The following is a 7,632-nucleotide window of genomic DNA, read 5'->3' as shown; positions in this document are numbered from 1 at the left end:
GTAAATATGGGTTTGAACCCAACATATGTGTGTGGTTTTAATTATTCTACTGTAACCTAGAAAAACATGTTTATATAAACAAAGTAAATTCCAAATATTTAACTCTAGAATATAGAACTGGACCAGGCTGATAATTATCACCAATGATTTTTACAACTGGCTTTGAACCCGATCTGTTTTCCTCCTCAGCTACATAAGGAAGCAGTGCTGATACTAATTTGATTTATTTAGATTACAAAAATAGTAAGATAGCATTGACTGAATTATTACCTGCATTTTTATCACGATTAATATACTGTAATATAAAAAATACTCCTTTATTACAGAAGCCATCCCAAAACAAATAATGTGTTCCTTGTCTGAAAGTGTTTATATATATCACAAAATATGTATATGCAGCCTTAATATAGTTATATTTCATGCATTATTCAGTGCTCTGCATATAGTTGATTATATGTCAGTTTAAATAACTATCATAGAAAATATAGTTCTTATCTTATGCTAATTTCTGAAGGAATGTCATTAATTGAATACCTAATGCATACACACCTGATGTAAGCTAAATTTTAATTGTTTTACAGCAGTAATACGGAATTCTATTTTTGCATCTTGCAAAATTTTTGTTCTACAGGTTAAGGGGTAAAGACTGGATTGAAATTCCTTGGCTAAGCTATTTTATTGTACTATGCTCCAGGAGAAATATGATGAGTCTTTATGTAAAATTGCTGATTTGAATTCAATTTACAATATATGTCACACCCAATTAACAGTGGTTTCGTCATAATGATCTCAGGTAAACTTAAAATTAACCTTTATTTAATGTTTGACACACAAAAGAATTATTTCTCTGGTTTAATATGCTCTTACATTTTTCCTTTTACCTGCTTCATGTTAAAGTGGTATGATATTAAAATGATTAAACATTACTATATGCTATTATTTTCATAAATGGCTTTGCAACCCATTAGCTGCCTGAACATATTAATGCAAATACTGCAGAGTGTCCACTGTGATCACAAGATGCCCTCTTAAAGGAGAAATATATAATGTGTCTATAAATAAACAGCATATTTGTTGTGCTCCACCGAGGTTTTGTTTCTGGTTAGTGTTTATTTTTTGTGTATGGCTGTTTTTGTTATGTTCTGTTAGTTTTGATTATTAATCTATAATTGTGTATTGTAACCTCAAATATACATCACCACTCCTGAACACTTCCTCCTTTTATCTACTGATTTTTGATTATTTCTGCTCTGATTCTTGAATTGTGTACTGAGACTTGTTCTCCTTTGAATTGTCTTATTGTTGGCATATTTGTGTTATACTCTTGTAATGCTTAATAAACTCTGAATTTATAAAAAAAAATAATTTGAATCTGAATTTTTGAGGGATGGTTGTTTTAATTGTGTAGTTGCTTCATACAGAGAAAGTGAAGATTAGCTTAAACTTCCTTAGTAATTTTACATTTCTTAAGGGATCATAATATGTCATGATATCTCTAGAGAGACAAAAACTTTTAAAACAGAACTTAAGGGACAAAATGTCAATAAATATGAATTGCAAACTAGAAGGGCAAGAGAATTATTAAATTAAATACTTTATGCCTAAAATCAACTATGAATATTCAAGATCACCTGGTCTTAAACTCAGCTAAAATACAGTACATATAAAAACTGTACAAGACTATCTTTGAGAACAGAATTCAATTTATTGTGACAGACTGGTGCTAGAACATATAAAATTAATTAATCAGGGAAGCGTTCTGTTTTAGACGTTTGCTATTTCACTAAGATTATAGTTTTATCCTTTGGTTCTGCTAACAATATAGAAATCTTCCCTACCATTCTTCATTATGAACTAAGCCAGTGTTTCCCAAGGTTTGTAGTATCACAACCCTATTTTTCATTTGCCAGTGTGTTTGCGACTGACTTGGTGGGGATTGGGGGTGGTTGTCCTCGGTGAATCTAATGCGACCATCAAAGTGGGGGTATGGGGTTTGATGTCCCACACGATCACCAGAGCATTAGAAGTGCAATCATCAATGCTTTTCCTCCTAGGTGAATCGAGCATGGGTTGAGAAGGTCGTCGAGGAATGGGTGCAATCCTGCCACTGTGAATTGAACACAATCATAGGACCAGTGGATGTGGTTTTATCTGGGGGTGCCTGCAATCTACCAACAATGTCAACTAAGTGTGATCTTCGCAGTGGTGAGGAGGGTGAGGCTTCATCTGGGGTTGGTCATGGCCCACAAGCTGAGAAACACTGAATTATACTATCATTTTTGCTCATCTCTGCTTCTCTAAATAAATTTGTAATTGGACTCTCCACTTTAAACAATTTAACCCCTTAACCGCCCTCTGCCGGATATATCCGGCACCGTTGTTTTATTGCTAACGCCATACTGCCGGAATTATCCGGCACATTTGCCTGTGGTTATATGAATGCCTGGCAAGTAGTATAACTGACGGTTTGGCATGGGTATTATTACTACGTTGTATTTCGACAAGTCTGTGGTTGTTTTGGCCGGTCATGTGACGTGATTCGCATGTAACAGCTGTGAATATGGCGAAACGTAAACTGACTTCAAGTGAGGCTTTGCAGGCGATTTTGGACAGTTCTGATCATGATTGTAGCAGTTCTGAAGAAGATTTTAGCGACAGTGATGAGCAGCAACGTGCGCTGCATGATACTGTGAATGAAGACGCATCGGATGACGGCGCCGAGTGGGTGTATCCCCAGCATCTCAGCTGGGCTGCTGCCCGTGGTGAACTACCTTTTCTGCATTCGTTTGAGGGAACGTGTGGCTTTATTGTTGATGTAAACAATTACACTGCTGAGCAGTTTTATGAGCTGTTTGTGTCACCTGATTTGATCAGACATTTTGTTCATCAGACAAATCTGTATGCAGCACAGTTTATTGAGAAAAATCCCAATTTACCTCCACATTCCCGTGTTCGTGCTTGGTTTGACACTGATGAAAACGAAATGAAAAAATTCATTGGGATTTTGATGTTGATGGGAATAATCAGAAAACCAGATATTGAGATGTACTGGTCTACAGATCCTATGTATGCAACACCTATTTTTGCAGCTGTCATGACACGTAACCGATTCTCTTTGCTGCTGAAATTCTTTCATTTGAATGACAACAGAAACGAGCCAGATAAGAAAGATCCAAACCGCGACCACTTGTTCAAGCTACGTCCTTTGATTGATCATTTATTTGAAGCATTTCAGTTGCCCTACATGCCAGGACCGTCAGTTGCAGTTGATGAAAGTTTATTGTCGTGGAAGGGCCGCTTACAGTTTCGACAGTATCTACCATTGAAAAGGGCACGGTTTGGTATCAAGATGTTTTGCTTAGCTGAGAATTCAGGTTACATTTATAGATTTCGTGTATACACTGGCAACTTGCATAACATTTAGTGGTCAATACTGCTTGAATAAATGTAAAAAATGTAAAAAAAATGTAAAAAAGTAAAAAAACGAAAATTGTTCAGATTTCGCCTGGCGTGGGGAATATTCAGGGAGTTGGCGGTTAAAGGGTTAAACAAAGTAATAAGGCATAAATAACAGTGAAGTCTGGAATGCTATTGCAGAATCAGCAATACAATTGGAACCACACACACTGAACACAGATGTAAGTAGAATATTCAAGAACTATTGTAAGATTCTTTGCATATAAAAAAGCTTAAGTAATCTTTAAATCTTAGAGTAAGTAAGTCTTAAATCTTAGATGCTATTAAATGTCAATAAACTATGAAATCTACAGGCACAGACAGCTGTCCATCAGAACTTTATACACATATGAACTCTGTTAAATTAGGTCAGGTATTGCTAACTATACTTGAAGTTGTTAATACACAGCAATTTAAAAAACGATATTAAAACATTTAATTATTTGAAGTATGTTGTTGCCTGTAAAGGGCTTTGCACCTTAAAAATATTGCTTTTAAAGTGCGAAATAATAATAATAATAATAATATTATAATAAGTTATTTTTATTATTGAAAGAAAGGGAGACAACCCCTTTGTAAAACACTATGGCTACTTGTGTTTTTTAACAATAAATATTTTTTATAATGCTTATCATACAGGCTAATTTTCATTTTCATTTATGTTAAGATTTTGGTTGAAGTTTTCTCAAACAGAATTGAGAAAGTGCCTTCTTATTTTAAAGGCAAACTACTGTCAAATGTTTAATGACATGTATGCATATAGTACATCACAGCAGCAACAGACCTTCCTGCAGTCTTCCAATCTTTAAATGTAGAATACTTTTTAATAAAGCTAAATGGGTTTACTAATTTACTCCATTACAAAAACTAAGGTTTGGACCCAGTGTAGTTGCCCAGGAGCTCCAGTTCATGTCAATAAAATAAAATCTGATAGTTTTTTTAGATATGTAACTAGACAGGGAGACCTTTGTCACTGAAGTTATGTGTGTCTGTGTACATTCACAGAAATGAATAAATTGTAAGGGAGGGAACTGAGGAAAAAATATGTTTTTATGTGAATTGCATAGTAAGTTACAGTATATCACTGATCCATACTCACCAGTTCCATTCATCCTAACATGTAACAGAGTTGTTGTACAAAATTTTGAGATTCAAGATTAATATAAATAAAAGTATTCTATTTCCTGTAAATAGCCTTACACATCAGATTGTATTTGATCAGTTTCTCCTTAATGTCTCACAGAGTTTCACATACCTACGCATCATAATTACACAACAATTTAAGGACTGATTCAAATGTAACTTACCAACATGATGGAATGTATCAAATAACATATTACTGAACAGTCATGTCTTCAACTCTCATTCACTTGAGGGATTAATATTGTTAAAGTGAATTTCCTTCCAAAATGTTTATGTCTTTTCAAGTGTATTCTGGTATATATTAACAAGTCCTTCTTCTAAATATTGAATGCAACAGTAGCTTACTTCTTTTGGACTACAATGAGACCATTAATTAAATTTAAAAAAAAATAGAGAAATCTAAGACTTAGCTTTGAACGTTTTAGTTGTGATCATATGTATTGTGAGATAATGTAAAGAATCAAAAAGAAATTAACTTGTAGAGGTTATGGAAAGGAAGTCCTGCCATAATTGTTGCTTTTATGCTTTTTTTGCAATGTGCACCTGTTACTGTAATATACTGCCAGCTAAGAAGAAATCTGTTATAACAGTACTTACTTGGAACATGGTACTAATACAGGAGGCACTTAAAGGCTGAAATATTACTATCATTTGCACCATTTGAAAATATCCGTCCATTCTGCTATTCCATAGGTCTACATTATTTAATATTTAGAATACACTGAGAATTAAAATTAAGGTTTGTTCATTGACAATATTCTTATATCCTTTGAACAACTGCACCTCATATATTACCCTTCATTGAGACATTTCTTGTAAAACATCCAAGACAGTGACCTTCCCAAAAGAAACCTTGCCAAGTTTCCTAATTTTTTGTCACTGTGTACTGTAAACATGATACATATTATCCCTAATAACAGTATTGGTAGCATCTGCAGACTGTGTCAGCAGTTTCAAAAGAAATGCACCTTTAGATATTCTTAACCATGAGGAATACAAAAAAAAATAATTTAATTATTACATTTTCAGATAATAAATGAAAATCAGTCCTTTTTAAAATACATTTTAGATCAATTTCTGCAAAACATGGTCTAACTCAAATCAAAGTTTACACATTCCACATGTTTATCTTAGCGTTGACTGCCTAACATATATTAAAGTCATACAGTAATTGTTTGTGATGTCATTATTGTTTATGGGGTCATTTGGTTTTTGAATGTTATCTGATTAAACTTTATTGAAGTAAACTCTTCCATTCTTTACTAGACAGCCCTGTCTTCACAGTAATCTTTAATTCTCTAACACTTCTGTTTGGAGTAATACCTAATAGTACATCACTGCTTATGTTAATTAGTTTCTACTTTGTATTTTGATGTATTTGAACAATTCTTTACCCTTATATGTGATAGTTCTTTATTTAGTGAGTGGTATAACCTATTCTTGCATTTTGAATTGAGAGCTGTCACAGTGCTCTGCGCCTACACTTGGTGAGGAACGTTGTACAATTACAAAGTATTTTGCACTATTGTGTTGTATTCGTCATCTGAATAAGAGGGCACATGATATTCTGTTTTCTGTATTTATTTTTCCCATTTTATGACACCCATTGCATTCCCAACGTACCTTGGAAGGGGGTCTCTCTCTGAATTGACTTACTCAAGAGAATCAAGGCTGGTGGGCTATCAAAAAACAGGGCCTTGTGTGAGGCATTCTTTGTGTGATTTTGGGCTATACAAGAAATAAATTGTTGTTGCATAGTGAACTTTACTATGATAACTTAAACTACAGACATTGCCATGTTCAGATGGAATAATAATACACTTTATATCATGCAGTGAGAAAAGCATGTTCTGTCTTACTTAAAATTAGAAAAGCATTTTATTCACTTTATGAGGAACAGTTTTTAGAGTCAGAAATAATTTTTTTGTAATATTGTTTTATTTTTATATTTTGTTGGTAGCTAACATAACTGATTTAGTTAATGCCTTATTGCTATCTGCTGTCATTGGAAGCACAAAATGAAGTTTAGATAAATTCAGTATCAGTGATGTATTCACATGTTCATTTTTTTAAAATATCTAAATATTCAGCTTCATTTTGACCCTTTATTTACTGCAGTAAGTTTATAAAGCACTTTCAGTAGTACTATTAGTAGTTTTTATTTTATTATTGTTATTAGTAGTAGCATTTTATACATTGTTATTAGTAGTAGTAGTAGTTGAAGTAGTAGTATTAAAATTCTTTTTGTTGTTGTTATATCACATGTCACAAGTGATACTGTTGACTATATCAAGTAACAAAGAGTAACAGCGCATTGATATCACCATCCATGGCGCAAGAATGTATTAGCAGCTTGGCTGTCATTAGCATCAACACAGTGAGGCAAATGTGTCTAGTAAGATCATTAGGATTCAGCAAGTACAGAAGAATCAGAAACATTTAAAACCAGAACTGTCTCCCATTGGGCTACTTGGGCTACTCTTTTTGTAATTTTTTTTTTTGTTCTTTATTCTGCCTTATACAATTTCTTGTATTAGGAATTTGTTAGTTTTCGCATACCCCTTGGGGTCAGAGTGCAGGGTCAGCAATTGTACAGCGCCCCTGGAGCAATTGCAGGTTAAGGGTCTTGCTCAAGGGCCCAGTAGACTAGGGTCTCTTTTGGCAGTGACGAGGATTCGAACCGGCAACCTTCTGGATACCAGCACAGATCCTTAGCCTCAGAGCCACCACTCTGCCCTGACAGAAATTGGCCCGTACGGGGATCGAACCCGCGACCTTGGCGTTATTGGCACCACGCTCTAACCAACTGAACTAAAAGGCCGATTTTGTTGTAACTTCAGTCTTGTGCTGTTTACAGAAGAATAAAATAATCTTACTACTTTTCATGGAGGACCCACTCCATTCATATAGTATAAATGACGTACATCCTTAGACCACCTAGGTCTTTATTATATAGAGGAGACATATAACAGGGCTAATTGCATTGCCACACATAATAGACTTTTTCAATAGGGATTTCACCTTGCATATATC

General features: G+C 34.2%; 1 non-coding gene across 1 annotated transcript; it reads right to left on the bottom strand.

Moving 5' to 3' along the window:
• Positions 1-7,346: 7,346 nt before the first annotated feature.
• trnai-aau (transfer RNA isoleucine (anticodon AAU)) lies at positions 7,347-7,420 on the bottom strand. Its single transcript has one exon. It is a non-coding gene; the product is annotated as a tRNA-Ile (tRNA).
• Between the last annotated feature and the right edge of the window lie 212 nt (positions 7,421-7,632).

This window comes from Erpetoichthys calabaricus, chromosome 4 (genome assembly GCF_900747795.2).
Source record: "Erpetoichthys calabaricus chromosome 4, fErpCal1.3, whole genome shotgun sequence".
NCBI classification, from domain to species: Eukaryota; Metazoa; Chordata; class Cladistia; order Polypteriformes; family Polypteridae; genus Erpetoichthys; species Erpetoichthys calabaricus.
The sequence above is the reverse complement of the archived record's forward strand: the minus strand, read 5'-3'. Positions and strand labels throughout refer to the sequence as shown.